The sequence below is a fragment of the Pseudopodoces humilis genome, chromosome 16 (genome assembly GCF_049639895.1).
Source record: "Pseudopodoces humilis isolate 2021_Gansu_Grassland_sample_001 chromosome 16, ASM4963989v1, whole genome shotgun sequence".
Lineage (NCBI taxonomy): Eukaryota > Metazoa > Chordata > Aves > Passeriformes > Paridae > Pseudopodoces > Pseudopodoces humilis.
In genome coordinates, this window is record NC_142215.1 from 827,440 (window position 1) to 854,411 (window position 26,972).

Sequence of the window (26,972 nt, forward strand, 5' to 3'; positions counted from 1 at the left end):
ACAGCAAAGTTCTGCCTTTGTGGTGGCTTGAAATGGGAATTTTTTGGCATCAATGTCGCGTCTCCAGCTCTGGCTGCTCCTCGCTGCCAGCGCTGTAATTTGTGTATTGTGGTGCCGGTGTCCCGCTGACCGGGACGGGGAATTGCTGTCTGGGGAAGATTTCCCTCAATTGTCATGTAAAACATGGAAAGCAAAGAAATTGGCAGCTAAAATCGCTAAAATGCCACTGCTGCCTCTACAGCCCTTGAGAAGTTGTTCTTTGTAATTCCGTCTGGGAAGCAGAGGACTGGGGGCTGGGGATTTTTGGTGATGTGGAATAGGGAAAGTCTGAACCTCGGGCTTCAGGTGGATTTTAATCCTTTGTGGGAAACGAATCTTTTATTGAAGTATAAATATTTGTGTTTTGGTAGTAAACGTGATCCCCTGTGAGACTCAAACTCTGCCCGCAGATCCTCAGGAAAAGGGGGAGCAAATTCTGCTCTGCTCCACAGCTTTGGGGAGGAAGGACGGGGAAACATTCCCAGGAAAAACTTTGACTTCCATTGAGTGACTTGTCTTGGGTTTCCTTGCCTTGTTTGGGTTTGTGGGTTTGTTTCTCCCGTGTGAATGGACGGGGCTTGGAACAGCCTGGGATGGTGGAAGCTTCCCTGCCCATGGAATGAGAGGAGCTCGGAGGAGCCTTCCCACCCAAAGCATTCCATGATTCCGTGGTGCTTGGTGGATTTGAGACCTGCTGTCTACAGAAGCTTCCTCACTGCTCAGAACCCCCTGGGGAAGCCGGGAGCTGGGTGGGATGTGGGAAGGGCAGGAATTGCCACGTCACAGCCCTCACTCCGCTCAAAAACCCCGTGGGTTTGTTGCTTTTTTGTACCCTCTGCTCCATCATTTTTCATGCTTAGTCACTCCAGTGAGGCACACACCCTCCTTGGCAATTAATTGTGGTTGTTCCCTGCGAGTTCTCGAACAAAACTCTCTTTATTAGAACTCCAAGCATCCAAAAGCTTCGCAGAACTGCTGGGATCCTGCAGTGCATGCTGGCCTTTAATTACATCCCCCAGATAGGAGAATTTATTAGCAGAATATACGCAATAAATTCTTTAAAGTGTGTAGCACACGGCTCTGCTTTGCTATTTATGTTTGGGGGGTAAAAATGAGGTTTTACATTGAAATTCAAATGGAACCTGAGCAAAATGAGGGGGTTTGTGGAAAGCACCCACTGCAGTCTCTCAGTCCTGACGTGTGTGGGGCTTAATGGGGCTGGGAAGGAAGGAAAGGCTGCTGGAGGCTGTGAAAGTGGTGGGGAATGGCAGGAGCGTGGGCTGGGGTTGGGGTGGGATTGGGGCTGGGATTGGGATGGGGATGGGAGCAGCTCTGCAGCCAGGCTGGGATTTCCACAGCACTGTCCCTGTGCTCCAGAGCCCTTCGGAATGCGGGGCTGGGAGGGAACTGGCACATCTATTGCAGAAAGCCCCCAAATCAGCTTTATTTCCCTGTTTGAACAATGCAGCCATATGGGCTTCTCCTCATTAAAGGCCTTTTTTTTCTGCGAGGAAACCACGGCAGAACGAGCGTGGAAGCCGACATAATTAAAGGCCTCTTTTTCCCCAGCCGTGGTGCTCCGGCCTTTGAAGAGCTCGGGGATCCCGGAGGAATGCTCTGAACTCGGCAATATTTTGATAGCTGCAATAACATAATCAAAAGATGCTTTCATGAGGAGAGCACCTTGTGTGCATTGCGGCCGCCCCGCTCCCCCCGGCCCCGCTCTAATGGGGTCCAGAGCTCGTGTGCAGATGGGGAGCTCCGTTTGCTGCCGGGGCTCCTCCAGGGACGCTGCCTGAGGAGGGCTGGCGAGGAACCGGAGCGATTCCCTTCTCCATGGGACCCCCGTGTCCCCCAGCCCTGGGGGTGACCCGGCCCTGGCTGGGGGTGCCATGGGGAGCAGGGCCTGCAGCCCCAGCCTGGGCTCTGGGCCCTCCAGTGACTGCACCCAGCGCTGCTCTGCTGCCTGAGAGGCGGCCAGGTTGTTTTTCATCCTGAAACGCTCATTAACACACTTTATTTAATGTCTCCCACCGCTCAGAAGCGGCTCAGCTGCGGGCAGGAGTCCGGGATCCTCCTCCCTGCGCCCGAGCCATTGAAATTCCCGGTTTGCTCCCGGTGTCCCCCAGGCCGAGCCCCAGCCGTGCCCATCCACCTGAGTCCTGGCAGGCTGCGCTGCTTGGGACCAGGAAATTGGGGCAGCTCCTTCATCATGGAGCTGGGATCATTAAGCTTTAATCAGGCCGAATGAGGGGTTTGGATCCCGCTGCCGCACTCCAGGAGCTGAGTGTGGGAGCTCGGGAGCTCCTGGAGCAGAGCAGGCCCGGGGCTCTGGGGCTCTGTGGGCCCGGGGCCACCTCTGTCCCCTTCACCAGGACAAGGGCAGTGGGGCCACCTCTGTCCCCTGCACCCAGACCCTGCAGCTTTCTGCTGACAGGTCCTTAAAGCCCATTCAGTGCCACCCCTTCCACTGTCCCAGGCTGCTCCAAGCCCTGTCCAGCCTGGCCTTGGACATTCCAGGGATCCAGGGGCAGCCACAGCTGCTCTGGGAATTCCAGCCCAGCCCCTCCCCACCCTCCCAGCTGGGAATTCCTTCCCAATATCCCATCCAGCCCTGTCCCCTGGCACTGGGAGCCATTCCCTGTGTCCTGTCCCTCCATCCCTTATCCCAAATCCCTCTCCAGCTCTCCTGGAGCCCCTTCAGGCCCTGCAAGGGGCTCTGAGCTCTCCCTGGATCCTTCCCTTCTCCAGGGGAACATTCCCAGCTCTCCCTGGATCCTTCCCTTCTCCAGGGGAACATTCCCAGCTCTCCCTGGATCCTTCCCTTCTCCAGGGGAACATTCCCAGCTCTCTCAGCCTGGCTCCAGAGGGACTCCAGCCCTTGGAGCAGCTCCAGGGCCTCCTCTGGACTCGCTCCCGCAGCTCCAGGTCCTGCTGGTGTTGGTTGCAGCACCCAGGTCCCATCTTTGTGTGATGATTCTCCCCCCGGCGAGGTTTGGGGTTTGCACCTGCAGGAATTCCCTGCCAGCAGGGATCCCACATCCCCCAGCCTAAATCCGCACATCGGGAATCCGCGCGGCCAAAGGCACCGGAGCTGGGTGTGCCCGGCACAGGGAACGGCCACCAGCACTTTTGTCCTCATCCAGGCTCCCCCAGCCAGGTCTGAGGGACTCTCATGGATCTCTTGGCACCGGGCTGTGTTGGTAGCACCGGGTTTGCATCCCAGCCTTGGTTCCCAAAGCCCGGCGCTCCTCGGGATCATCTCTCCCGTTATCACTTCTCCCACGATGCGCTCTCATGATCCTCTCCCAGCCTCGACCACATGGCAACCACATCACATAATGCAACTTCTGTACCGAGATTATTCCTTTTTTTTTTTTTCCCCTTCCCTATTGTTGCTTTGCCAAGTTTTTCTTCTCATTCTGAGGAGCCGACTGAAAAGAGCAGCAGCTCCGGAGCAAGGCCGGGCTCCGGAGGCAGCGCGAGCAAATCAACTCGACAAGTGCCTTCACAGGAGTCAGGGCAGGGGGAGCTGGGGAAAAGCCAAACAAAAGCCCCTCCAAATGTCTGTTTTGATTTGAGCAGGTTTTCCTGGAATGTCTCATCACACCAAGGAACAATGCGAGGAGGAGGCTGCTCCGGGAAGGGGGCGTTGGGAGAAGGTTTCAGCCCGGCAGCGCGGGGTGAGCGGCGCTGCGCTCTCCGGGGCCTGGGTCTGCAGCTGGGGCAGGAGCGGGGCAGCGCTGCCCCTGCTCCCCATGGACATGGGAATGGGGGCTGGGAGAGGGGCTGGGCACCCCCTCCAGCTCCTGCTTCCCAGGGAGCTGCTCCAGAGCTCTGGGGAACGCCACCAAAGAGGGCGGATGGAAAGAAATGGGGTTGTTTATGCTGGGAATGGGAAAACAGCAGGAGAGGGGGGACTTCCCAGGGGCTGGGGTACAGGGAAGGGGCTGATGTGGCTCCTGTGCGTGGGACCAAGCCCCAGCCTTGGGAAACTGCCCCGTTCCAGCCCCTGGGGTGCTGGGAAGCGCCCAAACCTCACTTTCCTGCCCCAAACTCCCCAGCAGTGGCAGCCATACGGCACTGCCACTTTCTGGCATCATTTCTGGGGTCATTTCTCACAGAGGTCAAAAGCCAGGTGGGATTTCTGCCCTGCCCAAGCTGCAGGCCAGCCTTTACCCCAAACCATCGGGGTCCCTTGGGAGCGAGGGAGCGGCCCCGGGGCTGGGGCAGGGAGGGCACAGCTGGTGGCTTGGGAAGGATTTCAGTCCTGGGTTTTCTTAGATCTGGTTTTTATCAATTGTGGGCCAGCACTGGCTGTCCCCAAAGGTGCTGTCCTTGGCATCCTGCATGGAGCTCTTTCCATGGGAGATGTTGGCCAGGAGAGCATCGAGGATGGTGACGGAGCGGAACCCTCGTTCCTGCAACACCTTCCCACCCCAAACTGCCTTTTTATTCCCATTTCCTTTCCTTTACAGCCGCTGGAAGATGTTTTTGTTTAGGACCAGGAATTTCCACTTTGCCTCTTTTCCCCTCCAAACCCACCCCTACCTTCATTTTAATCTTTTAATTCTCGACTCCTCAGCCGTACTGGCCACTTTAGCATAAGAAATGAAATTAATTCTCATGCTCAGGCTCCGAATGTAAATTCCTTTATTAATAATTGAAATGGATTTATTTATGCAGTTTGATATTTCTCAGGTTCAGGGAAGCAATTCATTTTTCTCGCGTTGATGATCAACAGACACCGTCATTAAGCTCCTTCCCCCACCCCCCATCCCCTTCTCCCATCTCATCCTGGTAAACAGATAAAAGCTGGGAGCCCGCTGGTCCTGCCAGGCTCCAGGGAAGATTTCCATGAGCTCATGGAAGTAAATAATTAATTGGACTTTATCTTCCATCGACTTCGGACAGTTCCTCCCCGGGAAAGGAATGGATTCTCCTCCCAAATGTTTCTGGTCCCCAGCACGGAAGAGTTTCTGCCTGGAGCCTCCAGGGAGAGCAGCGGCGTCCTTGGGTCACCCGGCGGGGCTGGAGCATCCTGTGGCAACAGGGATGTGGGGGAATTCTCCCGCTCCAGGCCAGGAGAAATGGGGATGTGGGGGAGTATTTTCAGCAAGAATCCCGTGGATTTTTATGGAATGAGATGTCCCAGACCCAAAGCGTTCCTGTGAAGCCCCTCCAGCCCCAGCCCCCCTCCAGCAGCTCCTGGCACCTGGTTTTCATTGGCCTGAGGGGTCCTCCCAGCCCTCCGGGCGGGGATACCACAAAAAACTGGGAATGTTTCGAATTTCCAGCTGTTTCCTTGTGGTTTGGATCCCTGTAAGATGAATTGAGCCTTGATTTGCTTTTCCTCTTGCAGGAGCGACGCCGCGGTGCCGGGCCCGGCTGCACGCGATGTCACACGGCTGAAAGCAGCACTTTTTGCCCCAAACTGAGCCACAACCCTGATGGCATCGATGTGAGGCGGGAGGAACTCGTGGAGTTTCCTCACTGAAGCACGAGGGATGTGCTGGAGGTTTCCCTTTCATCCCAGGTTTGTCAGAGGCAGAAAGATCCGAGCTCTGCCGTGCGCGGCCGCTTCCCCGGATCCCCTCCCGCTCGCTCTGCAGAAGCTTTAACATTTCTCTTTTATCTCACTCTTGTGAGCTTCAAAGAGGCCGGGAAGCCGAGTCCTACCTTCCTGCAGCTGGGGATTATCCAGGCCCTGCTCCTGAGGGCAGGAATTTCACAGGAAAACTCCCGAGTCCAGCACAGGTGTGGGAGCAGGGATGGAGTGAGCTGGGGAACGGCTTCCCGCTGCCAGAGGGAGGGACAGATGGGGTTTTGGGAAGGAATTGTTTTCTGGGAAGGTGCTGAGGCCCTTTCATGCTGCCCAGAGAAGCTGTGGCTGCCCCTGGATCCCTGGAATGTTCCAGGCCCGGTTGGATTGGGCTTGCACCACCCTGGAATAGCGGAAGGTGAAGAAGGTGGGCCTTAAGGTCCTTTCCAAGCCCAAACATTCCACGATTCCTTGAAGATTTGCAGGGTTTCTGCACTGCTGGAAAAGCAGGAACTTGTTCTGGTGCTGCTGCTCCTTCCTCAAGGAAGGATCTGGCCCACACCGATGCCTCCAGTGCATCCCAGTCCGTGTGCCCCGTCCCGTGTCCCCAGACCTCTCTGAGCACCTCTCCAGGCCCAGTTCACTCCGTGCCTAATTCCAGTTATGTCTGATCACTGACTGCCAGCTGCAGGATCCCACACAATGGAGGGAATTGATGGAAAACGTGGAAATTCAGGGGGGAAACACTTTAAAATGTGATTTTTTTTTTTTTTTTTTTCAGCAGAGAAACCTCCCAGTGAAGGGTTCCATGAGGTACTGGGATGGAAACCAGGTTCTTACGGAGATGATGTTCCCAGCCAGGCTCTGGGCCGTGCTCAGACACTTCCGTGTTTCCCTGCTCCTCTTGCCGCTTGCTTGGATCCTTTCCTGGGCTTCCAGAGGTTGATTTGCACTTCTTCCAGGGAACAAATATTTTTTTGGGTTGTTTGGAGGTAAATTTTTCTCCTGGGATGCTTACAGGTACTGCTCTGGTTTGTCTCATTTTTGTGGGAAAGGCTGGTCTGAGCCTCTCCAAGCTCCCACTGGGAGGTTTTCATGGGAGAAAAAGAAAACGTTGTTTTTTGTGGAATCACAGAATCCCAGAAAATCTGGGCTGGGAGGTTCCAAGCCCCTGGGCTGGACCCAAAAAGGCTGGTCAAGCCTTCAGGGACATTCCCTGCTTTAAATGTGTGTTTGGAGGGAGATCCCAGCAGGGATCCCTGGAAGGGAGGGATGGGAAGAGCTGGGAGGTGCCAGGGACCCCCACCCACCCCAGCTCCACCTCCACAGAGTTTTTTAGAAAACTCCTTCCCTGATTTATTGGTTTTTGTCTGTGGCAGGTGGGGAAATGCAGGGCAGCCCTGCCTGCAGCCCGCCTTCCCGGGAAAGCGGCGACGGACATTGATTTATGATCAAAAGGGAAAAGGCAAAGCAGAATAAAAAGAATACTTAAGACTTAAAAACAGGGAAATCTCGTTTCTTCCTGTGTAGATGTTACCTGGGAATCTTTCATGTTAAACTTAAATGGAATTAAGAATGAGGGGAAAATCACCCTGGGAGCTGCGTGATCCTTGTAGCCCTCGATTAAAATTAATCCCGGCATTGATCTGTACAATTTATTAATAGCCTGGCACGGGAGAGGAGCCGCTGCCATAAACACCCCGGTCCTCTCCGGAGCATCCCGGTCCTCACCTCAGCCCTGGGTTTAATAATTGATCCGAGCCACCCCTGCCAAACCCCCAGAACCAATTAAGCAGCGGCCCCCCTGACCCGGGCTCTGCCTGCTAGGGAGAGGGGACGACACCGCAGACTTGAAACGCAAAAACCAAGAGCAAAGCCCTAAATCTTTTTGGCTGCCTGATTAATAATCCTGTCAGGCCTATCACAGGCACTAAACAGTAATGCTGGTTGCAGCTGAATTTTTTATACTTTCTATTAATCTTTAATGATAGCTTGGTCACCTAGTCTCTTTTATCTTGTCAGATAAATGTATGGTTAACAGGATAATGAGATTTCTGAGGCTCTGTTCCTGCTCACAGCCGTGCAGCACATGGGGTGACCCCTGCCCCTGCCGGGGGAGCCGATGGAGGGCATGGTAATTGCTGGATGTGCTGGGAATGTATTGGGAGCTGATGGATGGTTTAAACTTTGATTTGAGGTCAGCAGGTCCCTCAGCTCTGGAAGGCAACTGTGGTTTTATTACTTGCAGGATCTGATGGGGATGTAATTAGATTTAGCTATTGCTTTATTAATAAGTAATTGTTCCTGCTATTGCTTTGGGTTAGCAAATCTATTCCGCCGATAATTTAGGGCATTGATAGGGCGTTATTTATTTATTAATAATCGGGAATGTGTGGTTTTGCCCGTGGCGAAGAGCAGCGTGGAACTCGGGCCGGCCGCTGCTCCCGGGCCTTCATTAATTCCGTAATTAACCGAAGGCCGGGAGCCGCGCGCGGCCGGCGTGTGCCGGGACGGAATCCAGGGAGATCCAGGGAGCCCCGGGGGCCACGGGAATCTGGCACCGCCTGCCCCTGTCCCGAGCACCGGGATCGATCCAGGAGAGCTGGGATGGGCTGGGATGGGCTGGGATGGGCTGGGATGGGCTGGGATGGGCTGGGATGGGCTGGGATGTGCAGGGGTGTACTGGGATGTACTGGGATGTACTGGGCTGTGCTGGGATGGGCTGGGATGTGCTGGGATGTGCTGGGATGGGCTGGGATGTGCTGGGATGTACTGGGATGCACTGGGATGCACTGGGATGGGCTGGGATGTGCTGGGCTGGGCTGGGATGTGCAGGGGTGTGCTGGGATGTACTGGGATGCACTGGGATGTGCTGGGATGTGCTGGGATGTACTGGGACGTGCAGGGGTGTGCTGGGATGTACTGGGATGCACTGGGATGTGCTGGGATGTACTGGGATGCACTGGGATGCACTGGGATGTGCTGGGATGTGCTGGGATGAGCTGGGATGTGCAGGGGTGTGCTGGGATGTACTGGGATGCACTGGGATGTGCTGGGATGTGCTGGGATGAGCTGGGATGTGCAGGGGTGTGCTGGGATGTACTGGGATGCACTGGGATGTGCTGGGATGTACTGGGATGCACTGGGATGCACTGGGATGTGCTGGGATGTGCTGGGATGCACTGGGATGAGCTGGGATGAACTGGGGTGTGCTGGGATGTGCTGGGATGCACCGGCACGGCAGCAGTGCTGGGAGAAGCAATGTTTGGGGTCAGCTCGGGGCCTTTGGAGCCCTCTGCTCCTGCTGCCTCTCACACCTCCCTTCCAGGGCCTCCCCCTCCTCCAGAGCCCTCCTCATCACCCCCAGAGCAGGGAGAGCCCCCCCTGCCCCCCGGGCACCCTCAATGCTGGTGCTCCGGGGCTGAGCCCCCCTTGGGGAGCGCTGGGCTGGCTCCTGCCAGATCCCCCTGCTTTTCCCTCTGCCCAGGGGTTTATTCTCCCCAGCTCCCGGGCTGGGGAGGTGTTTGTGGCAGCACAGGGTGCTGAGCAGCCTTCCCAGCTGATTCCGGGGGAGCTGGTGCTGGGCTCCACTCCCCACGTGCAGCCAGCGCAGGGCAGCCGTATTTTGGTGGCTTTTTGTTGCTCTGCTGCTCCAAGGAAGCTCCTTGCATTAATTATGTTGCCATGTAGAAAGCTCTGGCCTGTCATATTTTTTTTATTTTTTTTCTTTTTCTTTTTTTTTTTTTTCAAGCTCTGTTTTTCATAAAGTGGTCCTAAAATGACACGGAAAGCAGCTGCTTAAGCAATTGTGCCAATTAATGGGTCTCTGAAATTAAAACGCCTACACAGTCTAGATGAGATTTCTCCAGGAGGGAATTCAGCAATTGTCTTCATGATAATCAGGCTTGACTTGTCTTAGCACACATTAATAAAAAAGCAAATGCATTCAAAGAGATGCCCTTTAGTGGAGAATATCCACAATATAGTAATGAGTCTCCAAAAAAAAAAAAAAGAGAAGGAGGAGGAGGGGGGAGAGAGAGGAGAGGAGAGGAGAGGAGGGATGCTGAGCTGGCTCCAGCCTTTCCTTGAGGGAGGGAGACTTGGAATTCATGTCATGGATTTGCTGGATTCTCCTGCTGCAGCTGCAGGATGCAAATCTCCTCTCCATGCCCAAGCAGAGCCGAGACAGCGGCTCAGCCGGAGGGTCCGGAATTCCCATTGGGAATGGCAGCACCGGGGGATGTGGGGATCCCTGGGCCACCAGGGACGGTGCCAGAGGCTGGGCTGGGGCTGCCGGGGGTGGCACGGGGGCCAAAGCTGCTGGAGGTGTCCCCGTGCCCACGGCATCCACCTGCTCCTGCCCTTGCCCTGCCGCCGGGAATTGCCGCTGGAATTGCGGCTGTGTCCTGCCCCGTTCCGCCTGCGGGGACAGAGGCACAGGAGGACAGGACAGGACTCTGGCAGCACGTGGGTCCCTCTGTTCCAACCTGCTGCTCCCTGCCAGCCCTGCAGCTCCAGCTGGGCAAGGTGATGGCCGGGCTGCAGCCCCCATTCCCACAGATCCAGAGCCCTGGGGAAGGGGCACTTCGGGAAGTTATGGTGGCCTCGGGAATGGTTGGACTCGATGGTCTCCGAGGGCTTTTCCAGCAGGAACAACCCCGGGATGCTGTGACTCCCCCAGCAGGGATGTTCAGCTGCAGTGATGGGGGGTGAGGCTGTTTCTGCTCTCAGTTCCAGCTCTGGCCCGAATGGAGGGACCTGATTCCTCCCTGGCAAACGAGGAATTCCCCCCATCCCACCCCACCGTTTTTGGAAACAGGGGTGTGCATTAGTGTCAATGAACATTAACACTACTGCCATTTCCTCAGCAAACGTTTAGGAGTTGCAGCCAAACCACTCGGAGTGGTTTTGTCCAAGAGCATCCCAGTGCCCAGGAAAACACGGAAACCCACGCTGGGACACCCCATCCCCAGCAGGGACACCCCAGGGTGCTGCAGCCCGGCACATCCCTCCAGGGAACACAGCTATCCCTGGATTTGGCACCTCCTTCCCTTCCCCCTAACGAAGCACAGCTCTGTTTGTGTTCCTTGGATGCTGCAGCCTCCTGACGGTTTGTCTGGAAAAGTCTTTTCTCTTTTCTCCCCCTTGTTATTTTCATTTCAAAAATTTAGGAGGCTTTAAAAACAAAAGTATTTAGAGCAAACACGATCTTCCCCTATGCAAAATTGATGAAAGAAAAAGACTTACAGCTCGAAAACCCCGGCACTGCTGCTGCTGCTGCTGCTGGAGCAACCACAGCTGTGAGTTCATGGAATGATGGGATGGGTTGGCTTGGAGGGACCTCAGGGATCCCGTAGTTCCCATAAAATTAATGCAAGAGGGACCAGCACCAATGGCTGTGGGATGGAGCCGCTCCAGGGTCCCTCTGGCTGTGCTCCAGCTGTCCCATCCCTTGCCATTCCCGGGGCCATCCCCATCCTCTCCATCCTCAGCCCAATTTCCATGGGCTCCCTCAGGCACCCAGGCTGGGCAGGAGCTGCTGGCTCTGCCCGGGAGCGCAGGGAATCCTGCAAAACATTCCTTATTTTTCCTTTAATCCTCGACGGTGTTTGGGATTTTCAGTTCCATCCTGGTTTGAGCAAATATTTTGATTGCACCCAAGTGCGAACATAACAAACGCTGTTTAGACAAAAGCAGCACAGCCTCGATTAGTTTTAGACAATTTGTCCTAATATTGTTTTGGATCACGCATTTATTCCCCCATAAAGATTTGATTGCTTTGCTTGTTTCATTAATCTTTATTTGTTTAATCATCTGCTAAATCTGTTTAATCATTGGTTTAAGTGGAAAGATTACATGAAGATATTTAATACTCGGTGCCAGAGCTGTCCTGACATCTAATCCAGCACTGCTCCCTCCCTGGGATTGTTCTGGCTCCTGCTTTTCTGCACCTGCTGGGATTTTCCCCTGGTGTCCATCAATTCCCAGCGCCAGGTGGAAAAGCCCAAAGAGGAAAGCCCTGGACACGTGTCTGCTGTGGTGTGAACATCTCTGGGCTGGCAGGGATGGAGGGATGGATGGATGATGGATGGATGGATGGATGGATGGATGGATGGATGGATGATGGATGATGGATGGATGATGGATGGATGGATGGATGGATGATGGATGGATGATGGATGGATGATGGATGGATGGATGTATCCATGGATGGATGGATGGAGGATGGATGGATGGATGGATGGATGTATCCATGGATGGATGGATGGATGGATGATGGATGGATGATGGATGGATGATGGATGATGGATGGATGATGGATGGATGATGGATGGATGGATGGATGGATGATGGATGGATGATGGATGGATGATGGATGATGGATGGATGGATGGATGATGGATGGATGATGGATGGATGGATGGATGGATGATGGATGGATGATGGATGGATGATGGATGATGGATGGATGGATGGATGGATGGATGATGGATGGATGATGGATGGATGATGGATGGATGATGGATGGATGGATGATGGATGGATGGATGATGGATGGATGGATGGATGGATGGATGGATGGATGGATGATGGATGGATGATGGATGGATGGATGGATGGATGGATGATGGATGATGGATGATGGATGGATGGATGATGGATGATGGATGGATGGATGATGGATGGATGATGGATGGATGATGGATGATGGATGGATGATGGATGGATGATGGATGGATGATGGATGATGGATGGATGATGGATGGATGATGGATGGATGATGGATGGATGGATGGATGGATGGAATTCATGGATGGATGGATGGATGGATGATGGATGGATGGATGATGGATGGATGAGGGATGGATGGATGATGGATGGATGATGGATGGATGGATGGATGATGGATGGATGATGGATGGATGATGGATGGATGGATGGATGATGGATGGAGGATGGAGGGATGGATGGATGATGGATGGATGGATGGATGGATGATGGATGATGGATGGATGATGGATGAATGGATGATGGATGGATGGATGTATCCATGGATGGATGGATGGAGCAGGGTCCCAGCCCTGGCTGTCCCTGTCCCTCCTGCTGTTGGTGACACGAATTAATCCCCTGGATTGTGAGGCGCTGCCATCTCTTTTATGGATGATGCCAGGGGAATTTGGAGATCCTAAATTTGGGAGCTGCAGGTTAAAGCCTCTTTCCGGCTGGAGAAGAGGGATCTGTCTGTGGCACTTCAGCAAGGCTCGGAGCAGTGATTATTTTCCTTTTTCCCCTCATCCCAGGCCCCCATCCCGCTCCTGCCTGCCCCAGGCCAAGGCAAGGGATGAATATTTGATGCCAGGCCGTGTTTTCCCCGGCCCGGGCTGAGCTTGGAACGCGCGATATTCCCGATATTCCCGCAGCTCCGCGTTCGGCCCTGGCGCAATCAGCGCCTCGATCACGGCGACGATCTTTTATGAATTCATGGAAAAGAAGATCACGGAGGGTCCGGCAGGATGAGGGGAGCAGCGAGCCCGGCAGAGTCTTAATGAGCACGGGGGGGAATTTCAGCACCGCTCTCCCCCAACGCCTTGAGCAGGGAGGGGAACTCTGGGGGGAATTTGGTTTTTTTGGGGGGGTTTTCCCTGTTTTTTGGTCCCTCACCCTGGAGGGGGATGCAGCCTCCCCGGGCAGGGGGTGCCACCAGCCCAGCCCGCCGGGCCAGCTCTGGTGGTGCCGAATATCCGGCGATTTGTGTCGAGCTGCGGATCCTCGCCGCCAGATCTTGTCCTCATTACTGAATAATTCATCACCGCATTAATGGCTTCAGATCCCAGCGCGCTCCCGCTCTCTCCTCCTCTCCTGCCTCGCTCTGCCCACTTGGGAAAACTTTATTATGCCTCGCTCTGACGACAGAGTATACAGATAAAAGATAATTGCTTGGCTTGACTCCCCCATTGATATGAAAATAAGATTTAAATTATTCACTTCAGTTTAAAGGTTAGTTGAAGGTTATTACAGGGGATAAAAAAATCACTCTTCATAACATTTCTGTTGGAGATGAGACAGGTTTGAAAGGCCTAATTTGCACGGCAGGCCGAGGCGGCTTGTTGTGAATAAACCCAGAGCCCCTCCAGAGATTTTAATCGCCAAGAAGTCAATTATTTATAAGCAAATTACGCCGAGCTGCTCGGGTATAGACAACCTGGCTTGGTGTGAATAGGGACAAGATGGAACCCATATAACTTAATACACGTTGAACAGCAGCGAGAGCCTCACCCGGCGCTTTCCGCCCCTAATCCCGCCTGGAATTTACTGAGCGGCTGAATTTCGGAGGGGGGGACCTGATCCCGGCTCCCTTGGACTCCTGTTTATTTTATTCCTCCCCTTCAGTCTCCCGGCTTCCAGCCTCCGTCTCCAGCTCCCTTTTGTGTTGCCGCCTTGTAAATGGAATTAAAGGATTGTAAATTTTCCTGCCGAGCAATAGGCCTTGAAAGCGGGGACGTCACTTCGCCAAGGCATCGGCTTTATCCCGGCTTTCACTTAATGCTCTTTTATGTGGGGAACTATTGCAGCTCCTGGTGCTGGCAGAGAGGCAAATCTCCTGCTCGGAGTTAATAATTAATGCCCGGCCCAGGCAGCGGGGCCGTGGCTGAGGGCGGGCTCGCCCCGACAGCAGCGCTGCCCATCCGGCACCGGCACCGCTGCTCTGCCGAGAAATATCCATGGAAAACCGGCCATGGGATCCCAGAGCTCTGCGGGGGTGATCCAGGCCGTAAATCCCGGTTCCTGTGGGACTGCAGGGTGCTCGTGGAATGGGGTTGGTGCCTGGAGAAGGCTGACCTAGAGCAGAGTTCAGGATAAAGCAGGGATTTATTGGAAGGATTGAAGGACACACCTTGGGCAGCACAAGAGCCCGGCCAGGGCTGCACACAAGATGGACCAAAAATGGTCACAAAACAGACAACTGCTCTCGAGGGCTCACATTTTTATAAGTTTTGGTCCATCTGCATGTTGGGGTTAATTGTCCAATTACAGCTTCAGGTTATGGAGTCCCACCCTTCTTGTTTTCTCTCTCCAGCCCAGCGCTGTTCCTGCTTTTGGGCCTGAAGCTTGTAACGATTGTCCTTGGTACCAAGCTGGAAAAGGAATTGTTTTCTCTGCCCACTCTGTGAAGAGAGCTCATTGACGCTGAATAGGAAGCTCAAAACCACACACCTGGGCAGGGCAGAATGTGAAAAATACAAAAGAGAAAACTCAAGGCATCAAGGGTGGCGCTGGATGATGTTTAAGGTCCCTTCCCACCCAAACCAAGCCTTCTCCTCTCTCCTGCTGGAGCTGGAAGAAGCCCTGGAATGGTCGGTGTCCCTCCCCGGGCAGCACCACAGGGAGCAGGGCAGTTATTGGTGTGCAGGTTTGGTTTGGGATGAGCTGGGAGCAAAGCAGGAGTGCCTCCCAACCCAAAAGGGAAGAGCAGGGAAGTGTTTGCCATCGTGTCTGGCCCTTTTTGTGCAGCCTGGCCTGCTGTGGATCCGACCCTGGTGCATCCCTGGGAGCCAGAGCCGAGCTGCTCCGGAGTGCTCAGCGGTGCCGTGCTCCCATTAAACCTGTTACCTGGTATTTAAAATTCATTTACCTTGTATTTAAAATTCATTTACCTGGTATTTAAAATTCATTTACCTTGTATTTGAAATTCCCAGAGGCCTGGCAGGTCATCCCAGGAGCTGGAGCAGCACCACAGCCATGGAAATCCCAGCCCTTCCACTTTTCCTTCCACAATTAGTGCCCCTTTCCCTTCCACTAATTGGGGATGGGCAGAGCTGCTGCTGCTCCCTGGATCCAGCCCTTGCTGCAGGCACATCAAACCTGATCAATATATTGGGAGATATCAGATATTGAAATATATCAGGTATCGATATATTGGGACAGGTATCAGATATCCATATATGGGACAGATATCAGATATTGATATATTGGGAAGGATATCAGATATTGATATATTGGGAAGGATATCAGATATTGATATATTGGGAGAGATATCAGATATCCATATATGGGACAGAAATCAGATATACTGGGAGAGAGAAGGTGCCCTGGGTAAGGCCTGATTTAACCCAAAAACTCCCAAAGTCCTGCTGGACATACCAGGCCTCAGCGGGTTTCCTGTGGAATGATTAATTAATTAATGGGCTCCAGATAATAATAAATAAATAATAAATAAATAATATAAATAATATAAATAATATAAAAATATATAAATATAAATAGAAATAGAAATAGAAATAGAAATAGAAATAGAAATAGAAATAGAAATAGAAATATAGAAATAGATAGTCATAATAATATTATTATTAATAATAACAATAATAATGATAATTATAGTGCCTGGCTTCCCTGCTGCCCCATCCCTGTTCCAGCTCCGCTCTGTGCTTCCCCCAGCCCTGCGTGGGGACAGGTTAATGAAGGAATTGGCTGGAATTGGTGGAGCTGGAATGCTCAGGGAAGGGCTGCCAGGAGGCTGCTGAGGGCTGGTACAGCCAGGGAGCTTTGGTCTCCCGTTCTCATTATCCAGGGCCTCGGGAGCATCCCCAAAGCACCCCCGGCCATCCCCTGGGAGCTGGGGAGGGGTGGGATGCTGCCTTCCAAAAGCAGCATCCTCGGGGATCCTGCTCCAGCAGAAATGGGTGTGTTTGGGGCTCCCGCTGCTGCCAGGGATGGGCGGTTATCCCATCCCCTGGGATAAATCCAACGGGAGCCTCGCTTCCCAGGCTTTTCCTTGTGCCCCATAACCTCTGGCACCGGCTGTCCGCTTTCCTGGCGCTGGGAACGGCACCAAGCTGGGGCAAACCTTGGGAGAGCCCAGCCGGAGGGTCCCCGGTGAGGCAGCACCGCCGGGAATTCCGCAGGGATGAATTCCCACCCCAAACCCCGCTGCCTCGGGGGAGCCTGGAGCAGAAAGCTCTGCCCATCTTTTTATCTGGGAGCAGCGAGGCTGGGCCCCTCCTGCACTCCCACGTTCGCCTTTCCTGCCTGCTCAGGGGGAGAAAAATCCCTCTTAAATCATTCAGTGCCTCTCTAATGTATTCACAGTGTGGACGACGGAACAAGATCTGAAACACTCCTTTTTCCAGCCAGACTATTAACTGGTGACACTTTGACACCGCCAAGAAGTATGGCAGATTAAAAAGTAAAAACTGCACAGAAACCTAAGTGCCTTCACATAGCGCTGGAATAAAAATTGCTGTTGGGAGCATTAAAATAGAGCCCTTGTCAGGAGCGATGGATTCCAGGGACGTGCCTGCTGCTCCCCGTGCCTTCCCGGGGAGGAGGGAAGCGGGCAGCGCTCCGAGGATGCGCTCCCGGGATGAGGCAGGGGATGAAGGCTCGCAGGGAGGGCTTCGGCCTCTCCTCCCGGGACATTGGGGATCTCGGGGGACCCCCCCTCTCATCTGCCCGTGACATTTGGAGTCCCCCGGAGGCGGCTGGGGGATGAAAGCAGGAGATGAAGGAGCCGGCTTTTCTCGGCACCATTAATCATTTATCAGCTAATCAAGAACGCTCGCAGGAGATGAGGGGAGAGAGGAGCTCCCTCCTAATAGGAATTAGTTCGCTTAGGGTTATTTTTTCCCCCCTCGCTCTGATTTCCCGAGGGAGTGAGGCTTGGGGAGGGCTGCGCTTACCCCTCTCTGCTTCCCTGCGCAGCCGGGGTGGGATGGCCCAGAAAACCCCTCGGGGCCTGAAATTCCCAGCCCAGGAAGCAGGAATCGGGCCCAGGAGGGATCCCCGGGAACAGGGACAGGCTGAGGACATCGCCTGCACCAGGGCAGGCCCAGCTCGGGCACCTGGAGGAATTCCTGCCTGGAATTAGGGTCGGGCTTTGGAACTGCCCAGGGAGGCTTGGAGTCCCCATCCCTGGAGGTGACCCTGGCACCGGGTGAAAACCTCCCCTTCCTCAGGAGAGGGGCAGATTCCAGCCCCCCCGGCTTGAGAATGTGAGCTGGGCTCTCTGGAACTGAGCGGAAATAAGAGCAATTAAAGGACACTCTAAAATCTGGTGGCATTTCCCTCAGCGAGTGCTGGTTTTGGAGTGTTTGGCTCCGCTGCCTCCCCGGGCGCTGCTCGCAGGGAGGCTTTAATTCCCCTATAAATACTGCAGCTTTACAGCAGCAGCCCCGCTCAGATATGCAATAATACCCAGTTCTGCATTTCAGGTAAGGCTTTAAACTAAATTAAATCTCCTCAGTGTGGCTAATCAGAGATTAGCTTTGATCACAGTGTGTTAGCCCAGGCCAATCCCGCTGAAATCCTCGGGCAGCACCGGGAATGCCTCGTCCTGCGCTTGGAACGCCCAGCCCCGGCCCCAGGGAAAGGCAGAGGGGATTTTTCCTCTCCTGCTTTTAGGCGGGTTTTGTTTTTATCCGTTCAGGGAAAAGTCTCTGAGGTGCAGGGAGCATCCCCTGCTGTGCCCGTGGGCTCTGGGGTGAGACCCGAGCTCTCCCAGCCTTCCCGCTGGGCCTTCCTGCATCTCCTGGAAGGGTGAAGATCCACCCTGGGAACGGGAGGAAGCGCTGGAGCAGGTGCTGGGGGTTTGCTAGAGCTCGGTGGTGGAGTACCAAGCTGCTCGAGTTCCCTCTCAGCAGCTGCTATTCCACAGAACCCTGGCACGGTTTGGGTGGGAAGAGACCCTAAACCCATCTCACTCCACCAGGGACCCCCTCCACAGGCCGGGTTCGTCCAGCCTGGGACCCTTCTGGGGATGGGACACGTTCCTGGAGCTCTCCCAACCCTTTCCCTGGCTGGGAATGTCCCCGTGGTTGTTCCTCTGGATTATTCAGGGTGCAGGGAATGCGGTGCCGGAGCTCCCTTAGCCACAATTTCCCACTGGTGCCCGTTCCGGGGGCTGGGCAGGAGCAGGAACCCAGCCTTCCTGCAGAAGGGCCAGCCCTAATGGGCTGCAATTAGCCAGCGCTAATTGATCGGGCTCGCCGGGGCACAGCTGCCCTCCCTGGCAGGGTTTTAGGGGGGTCCCGTTCCTCTGCCCCCCGAACCATCCCCTGGGATCCCGCCGGGATCCTGCCGGGATCCACCCACCAAGCGGGATCTGGGGGCTGGGGGAGTCCCCAGGGGCTGCTGTGGGGCAGGGAGAGATCCCCCCTGGGTGTGCCAGGGAGCCCCAGGGGTGCGGGATTGATCTGTGCTCTGCTCTGCTTGTCTTGGCATCACACAATCCTGGGATGGTTTGGGTGCGAAGGGACCTTAAAGCCCATCCAAACACCTCCAACCATCCCAGGCTGCTCCAAGCCCTGTCCAGCCTGGCCTGGGACATTCCAGGGATCCAGGGGCAGCCACAGCTGCTTTGGGCACCCTGTGCCAGGGCCTGCCCACCCTGCCAGGGAACAATTCCTGCCCAAAATCCCATCCAGCCCTGCCCTCCCTCTGTTTTGGGGCAGAACGTTTATTCCTGCAGCAGAGAGGAGTTTCATCCCCGAATCCTTTGTGCGTCTCCTGTGCACAAATCCACAGGAAATCAAAGCAAACTTTCCTCCTCCTCCTCCTCCTCCTCCTCCTCCTCCTCCTCCTCCTCCTCCTCCTCCTCCTCCTCCTCCCCTGTTAAACCGGGAACTTTAACAGCCCTGGGAAGGTGGGTGAAGCCTGGATTGGTGTTCTCATCCCAAAGGCAGCCCCCTGGAAACTCCGGGTGTCTCTGTCCAGGTGACACCGGGCTCTGCAGGGGCTGGGCAGTGCCAGCCCCCCTCTCCCACCAGGCAGCCGCAGATTTTCCATCCGATGAGCACCGGTGCCTTTGAAGTCATCAGCTGCCCGCCTGAAAAATCCAACCCGGAGCTTAGAGAGGCTTGGAATATCCACAGATCTGGGGAGAGATGGCAGAGCCTGGGCTCGTTATCTGGCTGGGCCTGATGGGTTTGTGGAGCTGACAAGGGAAGCTGGGGCGTGTGGAGCGGCACAGAACATCCAGCTGACCTGGGACTGCAGGAATCCACCCGGAGCTGGAGGAAAGCCAGGCAGGCCTGCAGGGAAAATCATCCTGAGCCTTGTCCTGGGCTCTGGGGAACTCTGGGCTGTTCCCTGTGGAGAACGAGACGGGGAGAACAATGCCGAGGTCTCCCGGTCCATCCCAGAGGAAGTGGCCTCAGGATGCACCAGAGAGATTTTGGTTGGACACTGGGAAAATTTCTTTGTGGGAAGGGCTGGAGTGCCCGTCCCTGGAGGGATTTCAAGCCCCAGTGGAGGTGGCACACGGGGACAGGAGCAGCTGGGGACCGGCTCCAGCAGCTCCACGTGGTGCTGACGCCTGGAGCCAAGGGGCCGATCCCCTCCGCGTCCCGCTGCTGTGGATTCCAGGATTCCCTGCTGCCCGCGGGAGCTGCCTCTCCGCCTGTTTATTTGTTCTCTCGGGACATTTGCATCCCGTCCTGGCCGCGCTGGGATATCTCCAGTCCTTCGGGAGCTGTTTGCTTTGCCGTGACCTTTGGATTTGTGGGAGAGACTCGGGATAAGGTCGGCTCCAATAAGAGCAGCGCTGCCTTTCCCCTGGACCGGGCGCTGTGCCAGCCCCGCTCCCTGGCACGCCGTGGTGTCCCCTCTGACCCCAGGGACACCCCGACCCCAGGGACACCCCAACCAGTGACACCCGGACCCCAGGGACACCCCGATCCCAGTGACAGCCTGACCCCAGTGACACCCTGATCCCAGGGACACCCTGATCCCAGTGACACCCTGATCCCAGTGACACCCGGACCCCAGTGACACCCTGATCCCAGTGACACCCTGATCCCAGTGACACCCGGACCCCAGTGATACCCGGACCCCAGTGACACCCAGACCCCAGTGACACCCTGATCCCAGTGACACCCTGATCCCAGTGACACCCGGACCCCAGTGACACCCGGACCCCAGTGACACCCAGACCCCAGTGACACCCTGATCCCAGTGACACCCAGACTCCAGTGACACCCTGATCCCAGTGACGAGACCCCAGTGACACCCTGATCCCAGTGACGAGACCCCAGTGACACCCAGACCCCAGTGACACCCTGATCCCAGTGACACCCAGACTCCAGTGACACCCTGATCCCAGTGACACCCTGATCCCAGTGACACCCTGATCCCAGTGACGAGACCCCAGTGACATCCCAGCCCCACAGCAGGGAGAGTGCCACTGCTGCCAGCGCAGGAATTTTCCTCACCTCTTGGCCTGTTCCAAAGCAAATCCTTTCCAAATCCTTTCCTCCAACCGGGCAAAGCCCCACGGGGCTGCTCCCCTGTGACTCACCAGGGAAACATCCCACGGGTCGATGTCCCGGTGCCTGGCAGGGCCATCCAGGGCCACTGCATTTGGGGTGAGCGGGGTGATTCTGGTGCCAGGCTGGCTTCATTGGTTGGATAAAATCCATTTTTCTCAAGGAGAGTTCCGAGACAAAGCCAGCTGGAGGAGAAAGAATGAAAATCAGCCTGGTCTGGTGGAATGAGAGGAGATTTGAGGTTCCTTCCAACCCAAACCAGAGCTGCAGCTCTGCCCAAAGCCCCCTCAGCACCAAACCCGTGTCCCCCTGGCATGGAGGGGACGTGGGGCTCTGCCCACACCTCACCCTGGCCATGGGTCTTCTCCCACCTTTCCTCACATCCTGAAAACTTCCCAGAGCTTTTCCCTGATTCTGCTCCCCTGGCCCTGAGCTCCCCTTGGCCAGGCTGCTGAGCTGGCTTCTGCTGTTGGATCCTGGAGGAGAAAAAACAAAATAAATCCAAATTTCTTGATGTGTGAGCTTGCTTTAACTGGAAAACAAAAAGCCATGAGCAGTGTGGTTCCAAAATATCATTTTCCATTTCCTGGAGCTTTCCAGCGACTGCACAGCCCCGAGAAGCCGAGGAGGGCAGGGCTGTAAAGAGCTTTTTATCCCAAGCTGTGCTCCAGTTTCCTGGGGATGGCTGGAGATCCCTTCGGAGCCGCGTGCTAAGAGGTGATTTTGGATCCGGCTCAGGCTCTGCCGCAGTCTGGCCCATTAAAAAGTGAATTTTTCATGTGGAGAGCTGGAGCAGGCTCTGGCAGCTGGAGTGCTCGGCTGTGGGAAGCCAAGCCCCGGGGTAAAGCTGGCACTGGTTTTTCCAGAACCCAGGGCAGCTGGAGTTCCCATTCTGAGAGTGGCTGTCACCACCAGCAACGCTCAGAAACCAGACCCTGAAAAGGGATCTATTTTATATTTTTAAAGATAAAATGATTGGCTTTTTTATGGTCCAAAGGTTTTCCTTTGGGAAAACTCCTCAAAGAGAGAGAGGGGGGCTTGGGCCAGGGGCCGTGGGGCTGCCCACAGCTCCTGCAGCCCGTGGAAGGGCCTCATCTCGCCCTCAGTCTTCATCTTTTATCCCAAACTTCTGACGCTGAAATATCCTGTGTGCGTTTTGCACGCGTAATTACGGGCCAGGAGCCGGTGATAAAATAGTTTAAATTAATGAGATTATGAAGTAACCTCTGCTGCTGGTAATTCCTCACTCGAGCAGGCTCTGTGCAGTTCTCCATAATGAGTTTTCTGCTCCGCTGGAGCAGCTTTAAAGGAGCTGGGAGGGATTTGGGGGGGAGGAACTGGAGAGCCGAGCTCCGAGGGTGGTGACACTCCTCGGTGGAAGGTGGCAGGCGGGGAACGGCCCCTCCTTGGCTCTGGGTGTGGTGACAGAGCTGGAGGGGACGCTCTGGGGCAGTGCCTGCTGGGCTGTCCCCAGGACAGACCCTCTGGAGACGCTGCTGGGTGGCTCCGCTGGCAGCTCCTGTGACCCTTCAGCACAGCAGGAACCGCCCCGAGGGCGATGCCACGGGAGAGGGAACCCCCACAGTTACCCCCAAGCAATCAGAAATCAGGAGCCAAGGCGGATCTGTGGAGACAATCCATGCCCTGGTGTTCAAATCCTCTCCTCTGGGCCATCAAACCAGGTCCTGCTGCCAGGAGAGAGGGTGAACACGCCTCTGGCTCCCGGTTTCCACAGGGCAAGGCGCTCCCGGGGATCTCAGGTGAATTTTCATGGATTCCGCGCTCACTGCTGCTGGGTGGAGCAGGGAGCCAGCCCCAGGACGGGCTCCACATCCCCCAATCCCAGCGGGGACCCCGCAGTGCCGATCCCGGGGAGCCGGATTTGGGGAGCTGCAGGCGAACAGCTGTGGCTGCACCGCAGGAAAAGCTCCCCGCTCTCCCTCTGTCAACAATTTTATTTTTCAAACTGCGCCAAACGAGAGGTGCAGCCTCTCTCTGCCGTGCGGCGGCCGCGTGTGTAACACCAGCACATAATTAACAGTCAAGATCATTTACATTGTCGCTTAGCTAATTTTCATAATGTTTTCTTTATTATCAGAGGAAGAAATTAACCCAAGAATTTATTTACATACTAGTCTCAAACAGTAACAGCTTGCTAATTGCCTGTTAGGTGATTAATAAGCTTACAGCAGATGCTAATGAATCGAGAGCTCACTGTTTCAAAGGTGCTCTTGCAGCATGCTTGTGTTTTGGCAGCTTAATTAGTGCAATAATTATGTACTTGTTGCTTCTTCTTTCAAGCAAATACTGTCAAATGCTTAAAAGATTAAAGAGAATTATATCGCTGAGAACTCGCTGTGCTGGAGGATTCTGCTCCTGCCGCTTCCCGGTTGGAGCCAAAGAGGGAATAAACACAAGGCTGGAGTTGTGGGCTGGGGCTGGGGCGGTGGAAGGAGCCAGCAGAGCCCAGCAGGGCCCCCCTGGCAGCCCCCGCTCACCCTCAGGAGCGGCTCCGCAGGGAGCCGGGTTGGGATGGAGATGGAAACGCTGGCAAAAGGTGCAGATGTGGCCCTTGGGGACACGGGGCGCTGGTGGCCTTGGCGGTGCTGGGACAGTGGTTGGACTCCAGGAGCTCTGCAGGTGTTTCCCTGCCCAGCTTTTCCAGCCCTTCTGGCAGAAGGGCAACGGGAGGTTCTCCCCATCACCGGGCAGGGTTTGGCCCGAGCAGGAGCTGGCCCAGGTGGCCCTGGTGGCCCTCAGGGGTGCTAAAGCTGCCGCGGGGCTGAGGTTGGGTGGCCTGGCTGCTCCTTGTCCCGGCAGCAGCCACCAGGTCAGGAGGGATTGTCCCCTCTGCCCGCTCAGGTGAGGCCCCACCTGCAGAGCTGCTCCAGCCCTGGGGGACACGGAGATGATCTCACTCAATCACCCCCACGGTCCCTCCCAACCCAAACCTTCCCTCCCAACCCAAACCTTCCCTCCCAACCCAAACCTTCCCGTGGTTCCGTGATGTGGAGGAGAGCGGTGCCCGTGCTGCAGCAGCTGCTGTGAGGTTCCACCTCAGGACAAGGAACCAAAGCTAAACCTTCCAGGGTGAGGTGGAGACACGTCCCTGCCGGCTGCCTCTGCCACCTCCGTGCACCCAGAGCTTTGGAGACTCCTTCCCGACCCCCTCTCACCTCCTCTCCAGGCTGGGAATTCATTCCTGGCCCATCCCACTGATCTCTCAAGTAGCCCCTGGGGTTCTCTGTCTCCTCCTGCGCTGCAGGCGGGGCAGGGGAGCTGCCACACGCCACCGTCACCTGTCCCCGCACCTTTCGGGCTCCCAGGGACACGGCAGGGACCGCAGCAAACTCCAGGTGTGCCCGGCCCGCTGCCCCGAGGTGTGCGCTGCCCTCTCCAGGGTGAGCCCGGAGCCCAGGCGGCCCTGGGGCTCCTCCAGCTCCGGGAGCTCCGGCACCTCAGGGCTCGGTCCTGTCCAGCTCCGGGAGCCCCTGCACCTCAAGGCTCGGTCCTCCCCAGCTCCGGGAGCCCCTGCACCTCAGGGCTCGGTCCCGTCCAGCTCCGGGAGCCCCCCCGGTGCCCTCGCTGGGTGAGCGGGGCCGAGCCGTGAAGTGCTGGGGCCGCATCCCGCGGGCGAGGAGGTGGAAAAGCGCCGTCCCCCCGCGGCTGGAGCTCTGTCCCGGTCTCAAGGAGAGGCCTGAAGAGCTCTCAGCCCCGGCCCCGCAGCAGCAGCAGCAGCAGCAGCAGCAGCAGCAGCAGCAGCAGCAGCAGCAGCGGTGGCTGCGGCAATCTCCGGTTTCCTTGGCGACAGCCGCGCTCTCCGGGATGCGGGAGCGGCGGGAGGAGCTCCGGGCTGGATGTCGCCCGCAGCTCTCGGCTGGGCTTTCAAAGCTCCGCATTGTCGGGGGCTGAGCGGGGACAGCGGAGCCCCCCGGGAGCGGCCACCGCCGGTTCCCGGCCCCACTCTGGCCCCGCTCCAGCCCCGCTCCCGGCGGCTCCCGGAGGCTCCCGGAGGCTCCATCCCTCCCCGGTGGCTGCTGCCGTGTTGTTCGTTCCCTTATCTGATTGTCACAGCGCGTTTCTCTTCATTAGGCGCTGAGCCAGTTCCTCGCTTAACCTGTAATTGCGCTTTAATAGGAGCTACCTCCAAAATGTGTTTTGGGAGCGAGGCTCACGAGCAGCCGGCATCGCCCGCCGGGCTCCTCCCTGTTTGACCAGGTTTGGCACGGTTTGGCACGGTTTGGTACGGCCGCTGGTGCTTTATCAGGGGCTGGCAGCCCTCAGGAGCTCGCTGGATTTACACCGGGACCTCTCCCGGGAATTCGGCCGGATTTACACCGGGACCTCTCCCGGGAATTCGGCCGGATTTACACCGGGACCTCTCCCGGGAATTCGGCCAGATTTACACCAGGACCTCTCCCGGGAATTCGGCCGGATTTACACCGGGACCTCTGCCGGGAATTCGCCCTGAACTCCATTTGTTGACTCGAACCCTGGGAAAAACCCAGGAATTTCCCGATTCCAGCTGAAATCGCCTCATTGTGGGGAAGGTGGGGCTTTTTCGTGGTGCGGGATGAAGGGACAGCGATGGAACTGGCCGTGTCAAATCCGGCTGCCAAGGGGTGCTGGCGGATTCCTTTTTAATAACCCGGATTTCCCCAATTAAATGCTGTGAGGTGTTTTACTCTCACCCCGCGTTCCTTCCCCGCTGCACGTGTAGGGGAGGGAAGGTATTCAATCTCCATCTCAACGCATTAATTTTAAAAAGTTGGCCAGTATTTGCAAAGTGTTCAGCATATAAAAATTAATGTTGACAAATCTTCGACGAATAGAATGAAACAAAAGAAATCAATTAAGGAAACAGCCCGCGGATATATTTTATAATCTAAAGTGTGCTCAGCGTCGCAGTGGAAGTTACCTGCAATCCCTGGTGCCAGATGGAAAACTTAGGAGGGGAAGTTTGGGCTCAGGATGGGAGAAAATATTGGCTGGAATTGCCTAAAATTGAGGAATGTCGGTGTGAGGCTCCCCCAGGTGTGGTCACAGCCTGGGCAGTGTCCCCAGGGGCCCTGGAGAGCACCAGGAAATGCCTCAGCGCACTCAGGGTTTGGGTGAAGTCTGCTACAAGGGGAACAGCTTCCCAGTGCCAGAGGGCTGGGCTGGATGGGATTTGGGGCAGGAATTGTTCCCTGGCAGGGTGAGGAGGGGCTGGGATGGAATTCCCAGAGCAGTTGTGGCTGCCCCTGGATCCCTGGCAGTACCCAAGGCCAGGCTGGGTGGGCTTGGAGCATCCTGGGACAGTGGGAGGTGTCCCTGCCATGGCTGGGTGGCACCAGTGGAAGTGGAACCTCTGAGCTGGGGCTGACCCGGAGCAGCCGAGACCTCGGAGCAGCTGAAGGATGACAAGAACTGAGCACAGGGACCGTGCTTGGCATGGGAACCACGAGTGCTCCCATCCCATCCCATCTCATCCCATCCCGGAGTGCTCCCAAGCCTGGCACAGCCAGGGCAGGACCTTGGCACGTGCCTCCACCATTTCCCTTCCCACTGAGGCAAGGCCTGGGGCTCTGGCAGCAGAGCAGGGCTGGTGAGCACCAGCTCATCCCAAACTGTGACCCTGGCTCGGGATTCCCGGGATCCCCAGCTCACCCGATCCATCCCCCGGCTCGGGATTCCCGGGATCCCCAGCTCACCCGATCCATCCCCCGGCTCGGGATTCCCGGGATCCCCAGCTCACCCGATCCATCCCCCGACTCGGGATTCCCGGGATCCCCAGCTCACCCGATCCATCCCCCGGCTCGGGATGCCCGCGGACGCGCGGCAGCGGCGGGGCCAGCGCTCCCCACGATCCCCGAGTCACTTCAGCTTAGTCCGGCGGGACAAATGAGTCTGGATGTCTGTGTGATCCTATCAGCGTTATCTCAGCCGCTGCATTTTAAGGCTTCTGCGGCCTTCAGAGTAAATAAGTGTTTTCCCGGGATGACACGGGAAGCTGGGGAGGAGGGGCCGGGACCGGCTCGGGCGCAGGGGGAGGGAGAGACCCCGGGGGAATTCACCAGCCGCTCTCTGACCCGGCTGATGTCTCGTTCCAGGCAGGGCAGGGATGAAGGGAGCCCCCCAGAGCAGCATCC